This window comes from Humulus lupulus, chromosome 2, assembly GCF_963169125.1.
Source record: "Humulus lupulus chromosome 2, drHumLupu1.1, whole genome shotgun sequence".
NCBI classification, from domain to species: Eukaryota; Viridiplantae; Streptophyta; class Magnoliopsida; order Rosales; family Cannabaceae; genus Humulus; species Humulus lupulus.
The window spans coordinates 249,663,490-249,677,315 of NC_084794.1; positions in this window are offsets into that span (position 1 = coordinate 249,663,490).

A 13,826-nucleotide genomic window follows, 5' to 3' on the forward strand; every position below is an offset into this window, starting at 1 on the left:
CTCTATTCGTTTATATAAATGTTTGAGTTTGGGCATGGCACTTGACATGGGTATGATTTAGTCATATAGGCACATTTAGGTTGTTCATTGGGTGCAGGAGAGCATCCTTATCTTCCATGCAGGCCTTTAGGTTGTTCTGGCCTCTCTAGGCCTTTTATTGCTAAAAAGTCGCTTTTGAACGCTCCATCAGATTCTGGGAAATTTCCATAATCCAGTGAGTTTTATAAACTCCAGTGATGCTTTGCGAGAATCGACATCGAACCCTGAGAACGCACTATTTTCCTTAGAAATTCTCTTCATTACTTCTTCCCAAGCAGTTGTCTTAGGGTTTATCGTGTTTTGGCCTTCTTTTCTTTGGTCAAAATACTAACTACTAGGTTTTTGTGTCTCAGATGTCTGCGGAACTACATCAACTTCACGAGCAAGGGTTCTACGACTTCGATCAGGAGATACTCGATATGGTCTAAGAACAAAGAAGGCAACAAGGAGGCGCGAGGGCGAAGGCCCGAGAACCAGCTAGAGAATTTGTTGTTTGTGCGGATGGCCTTGAAGCAGAAAGGCCAGCGTTGTTAGACCAAAGGAAGATGATCGTAGAGGAAGTGAACCGGGCCCCATTTCCCCACCCTAGTCAGCAATACGAAGCTAATGGGTTTGAGGCAGAGCAGCATTACTGTAACACCCTGGATAGCCAAGATCGTTACACTGTGTACTTATAAAAGTGCAGGACTTGCTAATCAAGTCAATAATTTGAAAACGTGTCACTAAACATGTGTAAGCTAAGGTTAAAAAGGTTTTGGTCTCAAAAGACTCACTTCATATATATAAACTGTGGTAACATGGGATCCCATACAAAACGCGGCTAAAGAAGGTTTACAGACTCCCAAAAGTACATGAGTAACTATTAGCCATACTAAGGCAAAATAGACAGTCTTCAGGTTCCATGACCTTGCCTAGACCGCAACCGTGGCGGCCGAGCACCTGGCTATGTACATTCTGCTCGCCGAGCTCTCTAGTCATGGCTGATCGAACTTGCCCTTGCCTTTACCTGCACCACGTAGCACCCATGAGCCAAGGCCCAGCAAGAAAACATCATAGATAACTCAAACAATAATAACAGACGAATAGCTCAGTAAGCATGTATACCCATCAGATAATCCACAACAGATATTCAGCATATACAACTCAATACAAGATACATTCTATCACATATACTGTTCATATCACATAATATTCAGGGCCGACGACTTAGGCCGCACCCTCTGTTTAACCCAATGACTCTGGCCCGCTTAAACCAAGCTCAGTGCATAATAAGCTGTCCTTGGCTACCAGTGGCCGAGTCGCGCCCTGTACGCTAGTGAGACCCTTGGCACCCTTAGGCCGCTGGTCCACTAAATGGCTTTCATGGCATAAGACCATCTTTTCAAGCTTCTACAATATTCAACCAGGTGTAGTTTTCTTACCTTTAGTCTGTGCAGTTATAGAATTACGAGCAACGCCCCTCAAGCACGATTCATTCCCGAGCCTAAACCTTTATCACCTAGCCACAACCAAAGTATAGGGTTTCATAAATACTCAAATATAGGTTCCAGTTATAAAGCTAACTCCTGGGATATCAAATTCCACCAAGCACGGTGGTGAAACCAAACCCGAGCACACAAGACCACTCTCCCATGCTTAAAACCCTCAAAATCTCAAGTGTGCAACCAAGGGCTGCGGCCCCCAAAGCCTAGCCGCGGCCCTTCCCCAAAACAGAGCCTACTCTCACTCTTAACCACACATGCGGCGCGACCCTTGCCTTGGGCGCCGCGGCTCGCCCCCTTGGCCGAGCCCCCTTGGCTTCTTTGCATGCTAGGGCCGCAGCGCTCTAGAACAGAGCTGCGGCCCTCCCCTTCGAACCCAGATTTTACACCATTTCAAAGCTCAAAACCTTACCTTAAACCATCCCAAAACTTCCCAACTCTTAACCAATTAATTCCCAACCTCTTTAGCATGATCTAAACAACATAACTCTCAAGAAAACACAGCCTAACACACTCCAATCTCTTCCTTTCAATTTCTGAAACCCAAGTGCTAAAAACACACAAACCAGCCATCAAACTCAATTTAGAGCCTCTAACCAGGAGTTGAAACTTACCTTTGCTGTAGTGTCACTTCTCCAAGCTGCGACCAAGCTAAGCTCCCAAGTTTCCCCTCTTAATTCTGCCTTAGAACATTACAACTAAACTTGTTTCACCACTTAACTAAAACCCAACTAAAAATCATAATTCAACCACAGAAAACAGAGTTAGATGCTTACCTTAAACCTTGCTTCAGTTCCTTGATTTTCCCTGAGCTAAACCTCCAAATTCTCACCACCAAACTCAGAAATCCCAGCTAGTTTCCCTTGGTTTCCTTTGTGTTTCCTTAAGCGTGAGAGAGAGAGAGCCTAAGTGTTTAGTCAGTTGTTTATCTTCTAAAAGCTTCTCTATATCTAACTTATCTATTAAGTTAATCCCGAGGCTCGGGGTGCCAGAACCGTCCCCGAGGCCAAAATGGTAAAATCCCCCATTATTCCCGCCTAGACATTCTAACCTCAAATATATCTCCATATATTTATTTCCATGTCTCGATAACCCAAATCACTATCCGCTATCTAAAAGTATCCCCGACTTCTCCAAAGTCATATCTTAAACCCCCATTGTGACTTTTCCCACTATCTGGCCCTAGAATCGTCTTGAGTCGTGCTCAGCGAACCTGTCCACATAATAATGTGGTTCTCACATATATCACGTTTTATTTCATACCATATTACCACATAATATAATCAATTATCATATAAGCATTATTAAACATATAATTACTCATTAAATCACAATTATTCCGTTAATGCCCTCCTTGCACGCTAATCAAGGCCGTTAAGCCTTAATCCAAGCAGGCCTAGAGAGTTCTCATCTTGCTCCAGTTAAATCCCCCATAACCTTACATCATTCTAAACACATAGGGGATAGGATAAGTAACGAGTACATCTGGGCTTCTCCCTCGCTTCTCCGGTGTGGCCAAACTGCGGATCGGCACTGGACTAAGGAAAAGTTCCAGGATTGCCAAGACCTCATAGATGTCTATCTCCAACATCCAAGGAGGCAATCACCTCCTCGAGGCTTTGTATCCGTAGAACACATGACATCCTTTACTTCTAGCTAGTTTAGTTAACATGGAACCAACTGAAACCATGAGATGGGGGAAAGAAGTAGGCACCTCAACTATTTGCATCAAGAGATAATTGATGGGGGGGCTTCTGAGAAGCCTTTATTGCTATTTTATTTTGACTGCTCAGGAATTTTTGCTAACTGTTTCCTTGTCCTTGAATAACACATGGGGATTGCTAATATCGCCCGTTCATCTTTTAGCCTGGGAGCTCCTCCGAGCTCTTTCACTGCAGAAGGACAAACGCGTCCTTAGGAGGATCATAATTCATCCTCACCAGCGAAGAGGAAAAGAGCCTACACACCTTCCATAGGAGTTTTGAGGGATGAGTTGGCTCCAAACCTAGAGGTCTCTTCCTTCTCCAGGGCAGGGGGGAGGTCGTGGACTCAGATCCATAGGAGTTGTCGTGTCGCCCCCAACTCCTGGTGTACCCCGAGAAGTATGAATGAGACTTGTTGGAGTGCCATCAGGCCATGCTCCAACATTTTGATTCTTGTATGGAGGAGGGCAACAGACTCCTCAATGACAGTGCGAAGGCCCTGTGCGAGTTGAAGCCTGTGAGAAAGCGACCTATCGTGCACTCAATAGGTCAGGCTGAGCTGGAGACCCTTTTTTCTACTAAACTCGAGGAAGTTATTACCCCGCTTCCAGCTAAGCTTCTCTAAGGGGTCAACTGCACCGGACCCAGGATAGGATCGCGGTTCTCAAGGAAAGGGTTCGCGTTCCTTTAGAGGAGCTTACTCATCAGCATGCTACATTGGAGACTGCAAAAATGTACTTGGGAGCACGAGGAAACAACCTCAAAGACTATTGAGGAGCTCAGAGTAGTTAATGAGGAGGCTCGGAAGGCCAAGGATGATGTTACCAAGGCCGCAGCGAAGGCTGCTCAGGTAGACTAGGAGATTCTCCAGGTGCAGGAGCACCTGAAGGAAGCCAATGAATGAGCCGATCTTGCCGAGGTCAAGGCCATCTAGGCTATGGAGATGAACAGGTGCTCTTAGCACCAGGTGGACATGTTGAGGATGCCTTTTACGTGGATTGGTTCCATAACCAGGATATTAGTTTGGACTTCACGGGGGAAGCCACCAAGTACAAGCTTCTTTTTGAAGAGCGCTTGTGAACAACGCAAGCTGCGTAGGCTGCCAATGTCGTAGCTCACGAAGCTGGGACATCTCTGGAGACGGACCCTATCATCGATCTTGTGGAGAGGTCCCGAGAGTCGGCCAAGAGTAAACTTTAATTGTTTATTCCCTGGGCCTACGTGCCCTTTATTTTTGTTCTTGTTTTGGGGCAAAAACAGATTTAAGCTCGGGCCCCCGAGCACCTTTATGTGTAAATCTCCACATCGCACTGCTCTTATGAATGTTGTTTCTCTTTTTTTTTTTTTTAAAAAAACTTGTTTATCCTATTGCTGTGCGTTGTTATTTCTAGAATTTCCCTTACTCTAATTTAACATGATCAGAAACCACGAAAATTTTGTGGGCCCTTGCTCTTTAAACAAGATCGCCCTAAGATATACAATCTAGCACTTTAGCGTTGGGTATAGGGCTCCATGTCCCTGGCAATAGCTTAAGCATGGCGCCAAGTTAGAGTTCTTAACGTTTCCATGAGCTCTCCCTCTCGGGGCTCATGAGGTTGATTAGCCTTAGGGTCCCTTAACCTTAGTATTACCCACTGGGTCCACTTGGTTGTTTTCCTTAGCGATGAACACACCCTTGCCCCTTAAGTAACCACTACTCAGGGATTGCCGCACTGTCCTGGAGAAGAACTACTCTTCCTCGGGCTCTAAGTCCCCGGGATGCAATTTGGGAGCTTGAGTATCATACTCGGGAATCCCTAGCCCATTCACCATTTAAACTAGGTCCCGCTCATCGAGAATGAGTCGTTACTCCTTGGGCTCTTGTCCTCAGGAGATATTTGGGTTTTACAATCCTAGAGTTTATTCTCTAAGTTTTTTATTTGGGACCTCTAACACTAAGCTTGCTTTGCTTTCAATAATCCTAGCTTCCTAGGTCATGTTCCCGAATTACAATGCTAAGTGAGGTTGCCCAACCATGCCCAATAAGTGATCGAAGACTTAGTCTGCATTTACTTGTCCAATCTAGCAGTCGCATACTGTTCGAGCATTGATATAAAAACAATAAATAATTAAATATAAGAAAATTTTTCTGAAATTCCTCTACCGTGTTTTGAATAAACGGTTTTCATTAATTATGCTCAAAGGCAACAAAATGATTACAAAATTTAGACTACGACATTGCTTATACTATTGGTAGTACCAGCGAAGATGCTCGACATTCCAAGCATGGGGCACTAACTCTCCACTTTTTCGAGCTAACTTGTATGTTCCTGGACATACGACGCTTTCGACATGATATAGACCTTCCCAGTTTGGGCCCAATACCCCAGCACCAGGATCTCAAGTTCCTAAGAAGACCCTTCACAACACCAAGTTTCTAACACTAAACTTCCTATCTTTGGAATTGAAGTATCTAGCCACCTTTTGTTTGGAGGGCGCTACACGAAGATGCAAAGCTTCTCGTAGCTCCTCCACAAGGTCTAGGGACTCTCGTAGTATTTCATGATTGGTGGTTGGGTCATATGTATCTCATCGGTGCATGGAGATAGCTTCTTCAACTAGTAGCATGAACTCATATCAATAGATCATGGAGAAAGGAGAATGGCCGGTAGAAGTCCTGGCAGTGGTGCGATAACTCCACAATGCCTTAGGCTGTTCTTCAGGCCAGGTATCGTTCGCTTGTTCTAACCTCTTCTTTAAAGTGGCCTTAAGCATCTTGTTGACCACCTCAACTTGTCCATTTTCCTGTGAATTGGCCACAAAGGAGAAGCTCTTCATTACCCCGTGCCTTTGAGAGAAATTGGTAAGAAGTTCACTGTCGAACTGAAGGCTTTTGTTGGACACTATCTTTCTCGGGAGTCCGTAACGACAAACTATGTTTTTTATGACAAATCCAGTGCCTTGTTGGAAGTTATGGTAGCAAGAGGCTCGACCTCGACCCACTTCATAAAGTATTCGACCGTGACGATAGGATACTTCACTCTTCCATTTTCGGTGCGCAAGGACCCGATAAGGATAATCCTCCATACAACAAAGGGCCAAGGACTTGTCATCTAGGTAAGCTCATTTGGAAGAGCTCGGGGTATGTTGGCATAATGTTGGCACTTAACGCACCTCCTAACGTAGTCCATAGAATCCTTATTCATGGTAAGCCAAAAGTAGCCTTGCCTAAGAATCTTCTTGACGAGGCTCTACCTCCCAGCGTGGTCCCCGCAGAAGCCCTGGTGCACCTCTCGGAGAATAAGGCTTTCTTCCTGATGAGATACACAACGTAGTAGGGTAAAGAATATCATCGCCTGTACATCTTACTGTCCATCATTATATATCGTGGAGCTTGATACAACAACTTTCGAGCTGCTCTCTTATCTACTGGCAGATCTCCAGAAACAAGATATTTTATTATGGTTCCATCCAACCATCCTGTTGCTTTACGACCTTTACCTCTTTGGGCGCTGAGATTCTTGGGGTCAACAAGTAATCGATTGAGACCACATTGATCAATTTTACTTCTTTAGTGGTAGCAAGCTTGGCCAGAGCGTCTGCCTTGGAATTCTGATCTCTAGGGACTTGTCGGATGGTAAACTTAAAGTTGTTCAACATTTCTTGAGCTTTCGCTAAGTATGCAGCCATTTTTGTTCCTCGGGCCTGATACTTTTGAGCACCTGGTTTACCATGAGTTGGGAGTCACCAAAGATCTCGAGGCCTTCTTCCTTGAGTTCCAAGGCTACTCGGAGCCTGACAATAAGTGCTTCATATTCTGCTTCATTGTTTGAGGCATCGAAGCCAAACCTTAAGGCATTGTGGACGCGATGGCCCTCTGGGGATACCAAAATAAGTCCGGATCCCATGCCATTCTCTTGGAAGGAGCCATCAACATAAAGTATCGAGGTGGGTTCGATAACAGGGGTTTCTCTGACACTCTCTTGTGGTCTCGTGAACTCGGTGATAAAGTCTGCCAGTGCTTGGCCTTTTATGGTCATTCTCAGGTGGTAAGTTATATCAAATTGGCTGAACTCAACCGCCCATTTGAGGAGTCTCCCAAAGGATTCAGGCTTTCAGAAGCCACCAATAGGCAAAATGTCAACTTCTCCATCAACGAGTATCTAGACTCCGAACCTAGGAGTCTCTTGCTTATATAATAAATAGGATGTTGGACACGTCCTTCTTCTCGCACTAAAGCTGCAGTAATGGCCATTTCCATCACTGCCATATAGAGGAACAATGGTTCTTCAACAAAGGATTTTGACAAAATTGGAGGATTGTTCATGTGCGTCTTTAGATGCCAGAAGGAATTTTTGCATTCCTCCATCCATTCGAACATTTGACCTCCTCTGAGGGTATTAAAGAATGGAATGTAATTATCGGTCGCCTTTGACACAAATTGACTCAGAGCGGCTATCCGGCTAGTTAAACTTTGTACATCCTTGTGTTTCCGTGGAGATGGCATTTTCACCAAAGCCTTTATCTTCTCGGGATTGGCTTCAATTCCTCGGGTGGTAATGACAAATCCCAAGAACTTACTCGAGGCCACACCAAATGCACTTATAGGGATTCTGTTGGGAATTGTGCCCTTAAAGCAATTGTAGTAGAAAATAGTTTTGATGAAATAAATGAATGACTTGAATTATTGTATATATGTAGCTTATGTACTATATTATTGCTAATAATATTAAGTAAATATCGGAAAAATTTCCAAGTTCATCTATGTGGTCTCAATCTCATATTGGTATGAGAGGATCGAGATTGAGATAATGAACTTAAATAGTTTGTTGTAAAATAAAGTTATGGAATCTTTAGATTAATTACTGCTAGCACGGTCTACTAGTATTATGAATACATGTGACCTAGATCTGGGTTACTAGTGTAGTAGGACAATTTAGTGGAGGTACTTTACATGTTAAGAGTATGTAGAACTGGACTAGATGTGATTTAATAATACTTGTTTAAATACCATTTTGTAGTATTAAAAAATACATAAACTGATGATCATATATAAACTAATCTTAATCCTGAAGTTACTACGAAATCCTATATATGTCATTTGATCATTTGATTCATGCGTTACGGTTTGTCAGAATGATCAGGTTAAGAACTATTGTTTTGGGGACTCAGTAATGTATATGGCTGAGGACATAGCTTAACAGACATGTAATCTATACCTTCTTATAGATTGAATGGTTATTCCCTATTGGGTTGGGTTTGGTACTGAAAAGGAGATTGACGTCAAATTCATAATCAGATTATGAATTAACTTTCACTAGCAAGGTCGGTGGTACACTAGGAATGAAGATATAATTTAAAGGGGAAAACATTAATTTTATTCCCACTAAGTATAAATCATCAATAGCGGATTAATTTGTATGTAATGATTATATTAATGGACACTTTATGGTTATAATAAAGTACTCGATAAATATATGTATTTAATTCTCAAGAGTTCAGTTTCATATTTATAGTGGAATAATCACGAGATTAGTAAATATGATTATTGAATCAAAGAGTTTTGGTTAATAATCTTTTATTTATTGAAGCTTGGAATTATTGGTCCATAGGTCCCTGGGGGGCTTCTATCAACACTAACAAGGTAAGAGTTGATAGAAGGGTTAAACTATGAATGAGCTATTTGAGAGAATATTTATTCTTCAGGATAAATGTGCAATTATGTGATAATTGAAGTTGCACAATTTATTATTGCATTTATGCAATTTTTGAAATTGTCTAGAAATAGAATAAATTGATTTTAATAAATTATTTTATTTAAGTGTGAATAGATAAATATGGATAGTCAAAATTTGTTTTGATTATTATATTTATTTAATTAATAATGAGATGACAATGGAAATTCAAATTTTGAATTTTGAATTTTGAAATTTAAGTTGTTATCTTTTCCTTAAAAAGATGACACCTTATTTTGATTTCTAATTATTAATTAATTAAAATTAAAAACACATGAAAAATCAAATCCCATTTTTAGGGATACGCCACACGCATAGGGCTTGGACTGCTCTATGCGTGTGGCACATATGATGTAATCATTTATTGGATTTTTAATTTTATTTTTAATTAATTAATAAAACATTTTAAAAGGGGTTTAAAAATGGAATGTGTTATCCAAAGAGCAGGCGTGAATGACGTGGCAAACATTTTTAACACGTGGTTGACACCTGGCAGAAGGTTCTATTCGACCATCGACCAGGGGGATTTCCCTGACATAACATTTGGATTTTATATACGACCAGCTTGGTCGTATACTCCGTATATTTTGAGATGATCTTGTGCAATTGTAATCATATCCGAGATTATCTTTCATGATTCCTGATTATCTGATTAATTAGGAAAGAATATCTGTAAAAAATTCATGTAATCCTCCTTGAGCCTATAAATAGAGAGAAATAGCTCAAGGAAAAGGACTTTTTGGCTAATTTGAGTTTATACTTTACAAGAGAATTATAGCTATTATCTTCTGATTGTATTATTTATCCCTCTAAGGCTTGTGAAACTCGAAGAACCCTAGTTCTTTAATCACTCCTTTGAGAATTAATATCAATAATAGCTTAAGTTGGCGTAGGTCATTACCAATTCGTGGGGCTGAACCACTATAATTTGTTGTGTCGTTTACTGTTCTTTCCATTAGATCTATTTCAATACTTTCTATCACATCAAGCATTTGAATCCGTGTCAGTTGACCAAAACGAGGGTCAACATTCTGGTGCTTTCATTGAGAGCTTGAGACAAAGCGGTTGAAGTACTAATGACAAAGGCAACCAGGAAGACTGGGCAAGCTGCTGACGCTGCGCCATCTCAACCTCCTCCCCCGAACATGGCTGAGAATGAGCCACACTATGAGTTTGATGAGGAAGAACTGGACTCCGAAATGCTGAGAAATACTCTGGGAGTATTGCAAGACGAATTGGCCAATCTGAGGGCCTGTCAAGAAAGTGTCGCAGAGACCATGGCGCGACAGCAGCAAGAAATAGAGCATCAGTGCCAAGAGTTGAGTGAAAGACAGGCGGAGATGGACCGTCATCAGAGGGATGCCATGGCAGCCCTCGAAGCAGCCCTGCAATTGGCTAGGAATCAAGCTGCACCTGCCTCGCAGCCTGATCAACCCTCAAATGGGCCACCTCAAAGGGGTCCCAATCCTAGCCCTCAAATCCAGCCAACAAGCCCTCAAAGGCTGGTGCACCCGCCAATGCCTCAGGATGATGTCCCACCTAGGGACCCTGAGACGCAGCCTCCATCCCAGGCTGGTCGAGGTAATCCCCCACTTCCAAGGCTGAATAGGGCTGGGCAGCAGCCCCGCAGCCCTAAACGCCAGGGAGGTGAAGAGCCGTACCCACTGAACAGGGGACAGCGTCCTTCTGGCAGCAGAAGGAACTCAGAGACAGGCTCTGCAGTTAGGGTCCCCCCCATGGCATGGTAATGCACGGGACCTACCGACCAACGCAGGCCTCCCCCTAATGCTTGGGAAGTTCCAACCCAAGGTAACCGAGGAGACAGTCGGTCCCACCATAGCCAATCAAGGTTCAGAGATGGCCATGGCTATAATTAGGCTGACTCAGGCAGAGGGAATGCTGGTCGAAGGAACGAGGAAAGAGGTGGAGGCAGAAGCCCACCATCTAGAGAAGACCAACAAGCAAGACGTAATGCTGGAGGGCAGCCTAGAAAAAACATCTTTAGCCGACTCGGAGCCAGCGAGCAATGGTGGAGCGACGAAGATCTAAGGGATGTACTCAATGACCACCAAGAACGGCACGACGAGTACATTCCCCCAGCACCAGAGGCCCCGAAAATTCCTAAAGCCGTTCAGGCCCAAATAGATGCCCTGAACCAAGCAGTGCAACAGCTGGTCGGGGGAAGAACATCTCACATCGAGTACGACAGGAGAAGGGGCACTCCTTTCGTCCAAAGAATTGTTGTGGAAGAGACTCCCAGTAAGTTTAAAATTCCCACACTTCCGAACTTTGATGGGTATGGTGACCCGGTATCTCATGTCAACAAGTTTGAGATACAGATGGACATTCAAAAGGTGTCCGAAGACACTCGGTGCAGGATATTTCCTGCAACACTTTCTGATGCTGCACAGGAGTGGTTCTTTAAGATCCCTCCTGCAAGTATTGTATCTTGGGAGATGTTCGTAAAGGAGTTTTACGGACAATTCTATGTGGGTCGTGTGCACCCAACTGAGGCAAACCAGCTGGTCGAGATACGCCAGCAAGAAGGAGAACCACTGAAAGACTACATCCAGCGTTTTATGCAAACCGCGGCTGGGGCCAAAACAGTGGGAGACGAAGGCAAAATGATGGCCCTAACTGCAGGAGTTAGGTGCCGTACGCCTCTTTGGAGTAGCCTCAGGAAGCATGGGGTTAAAACTACCCAAGAATTTTTGGATCGAGCTGATCGATACATCAAGCTCAAGGATGCAATTTCCAGCGGGGGATAGACCCCAAATAAAGATAAAGGGACTGAAGACCCCACCAAAGCCGCCAATGGGTCAAAGCCCAACGGCAACAGCAAAGGCAATGGGAATGGAAACGACAAGAATGGGGGGAAGAGGCCCCATAACGAACCCTCTACCTCTGAGAGTAAGCGCGCTAAGGGCAATCGTTATGAGCCAAGGTTCACCAACTACACTACCCTTGTCGAGTCTATTGCAGAGGTGTATCAGGCCACAAGTTACAGTGTGCCTTACAAAAGACCCGCTGCCATTCGAAAGGATATTTAGAAAAGAGATATGACCAAGATCTGTTGTTTTCACAACGACTACGGACACGATACGAACGAGTGTAACCAGCTGAAGGATGAAATCGAGTTCCTTATTAGACAAGGACACTTGAGGAGATACGTGCAGGCCTCGGGAGCTTCCCAATGAGAGGCTCTAGGTGGCAACGAGCAGGCACCTACACGCCAACGCTCACCACCCTTACAGCCTAACCCTGTGGCTGGCACCTAACTCACTATCTGCGGAGGCCCGCACCTTGCGGGAAACAGCAGAAAGGCAAGGGAATGATATGCTCGGACCCTACGCCATGACCAGGACATCGAGATGATGACTGTGGAGGATCAGGCATCAAAGAAGGCTCAGACAGAGGACGGTGAAATAACCTTCTCTGATTGTGATGCCCAGCATGTTCGGTTCCCACATTCCGATCTGCTGGTCGTGGATGTTCAGATTGCCAGCATGATGGTGAAAAGAGTACTGGTTGATACAGGAAGTTCAATCATCCTATATAAATCTTCACTGGAATGGATGAAGTTGTCCGTCAAGGACTTGGAGCCCCGCAACCAAACAATTTATGGTTTCTCTGGTGAAGGACTCGCTCCAACGGGGTAAATCAGGCTTCCAGTAACAGCAGGTACTGCGCCCGCCACCAGGACATTACTCACTACTTTCATAGTAGTTGATTGTCCTTCGGCCTACAATGCTGAAATTGGAAGGCCCATACTGGTTGACCTTCAGGTCGTCACCTCTATATGGCACTTAGCCATAAAATTCCCAACAGACGCAGGGGTAGGACGCGTATTGGGAAACCAGAGGGAAGCAAGGGAGTGCTACAATGCCTCAATCACTAAGGCCAAGAAGGGTATGTCAAGGAGTGCTTCCCCGGAAAAGTTGCAGATGGCCATTGATGTACAAGCCCAATGAGGTGATGAAGTCACCAAATAGGGTGTTGCCCAAAGTGAGGATAGAGACTTAGATCCTCGCTTTGGGGATTTTGAAGAAGATATAGGACTTTTCAAGGACCTTGAGGAGGTCTAGCTTGACGAAGAATTTCCGACTAGAGTTGTACAGGTCGGCAAAAATTTAGAAACAACAATCAAATACGCACTGGTGGAATTTTTGAGGAAGAACCAAGAAGTTTTCGCCTGGTCACTTAAAGACATGGTTGGGATAGATCCTGCAGTCATCAACCATGTCCTGAACGTCGACAAAAGCTTTCCACCCATGCAACAGAAAAGAAGGATGCTCGATAAAGACAGATCAAAAGCCTTGAAGGAGGAAGTTGAAAAACTAAAGGAGAATGGGTTCACCAGGGTGGCGTTTTATCCATCATGGGTCTCTAATCCAGTATTGGTTCCCAAGCCGAATGGAATATGGCGGACCTGTGTGGATTTCACAAACCTTAATAAAGCCTGCCCTAAAGATTGCTTCCCACTCCCAAGGATCGACCAGCTGGTCGATGCAACTGCTGGCCATGAGATCCTCTCCTTCATGGATGCATACTCAGGGTACAATTAGATTAGTGTGCATCCCCCTGACGAGGATCACACTAGCTTTTGAACCGATACAGGGCTATACTGTTACAAAGTAATGCCCTTCGGATTGAAAAACGCTGGTGCGACTCACCAGCGACTAGTTAACCACATGTTTAAGGAGTTGATCGGGGTAAACATGGAGGTGTACGTTGATGACATGCTGGTAAAGTCAAAAAAGGCGGAAGGACATGTGAAGGATTTATAAGAGTGTTTCAATGTTCTGAACAAATATCAAATGAAGCTAAATCCTCTCAAGTGTTCCTTCAGAGTAGGATCAGGGAAGTTCTTGGGGTTCATCATTAATTCG